Source organism: Sesamum indicum, linkage group LG3 (assembly GCF_000512975.1).
Source record: "Sesamum indicum cultivar Zhongzhi No. 13 linkage group LG3, S_indicum_v1.0, whole genome shotgun sequence".
NCBI classification, from domain to species: Eukaryota; Viridiplantae; Streptophyta; class Magnoliopsida; order Lamiales; family Pedaliaceae; genus Sesamum; species Sesamum indicum.
This window is the reverse complement of record NC_026147.1, coordinates 15,191,780-15,192,154: the sequence shown is the minus strand read 5'-3', so window position 1 is coordinate 15,192,154 and position 375 is coordinate 15,191,780.

The window sequence follows — 375 nt, the reverse complement described above, 5'->3', positions numbered from 1 at the left end:
GGAAAAATATTATTTTAGTCCGCTAAATATGCCTAATTTTAATTTTAGTCCGATAACTATGTTCATTTTTGTTTAAATCTAGTAACTTACGAAATTGCTTACTTTTAGTCATCTGACAGATTTTCGGATAATTTTACCCCTATGCAACTTTTGAAAAGCAATTTTAGTCCATATGCACTCATAGGGATAAAATTGTCCAAAATCTGCCAGAGGACTAAAAGTAAGTAATTTCATAAGTTACTGGACCTAAATAAAAATGGACATAGTTATCGGACTAAAATTAAAATTTGACATACTTAGTGGACTAAAATAATACTTTTCCCTCAAGTGCGGGATTAATATTGCGACGATCACTAGCAAAAAATGACTTTGACT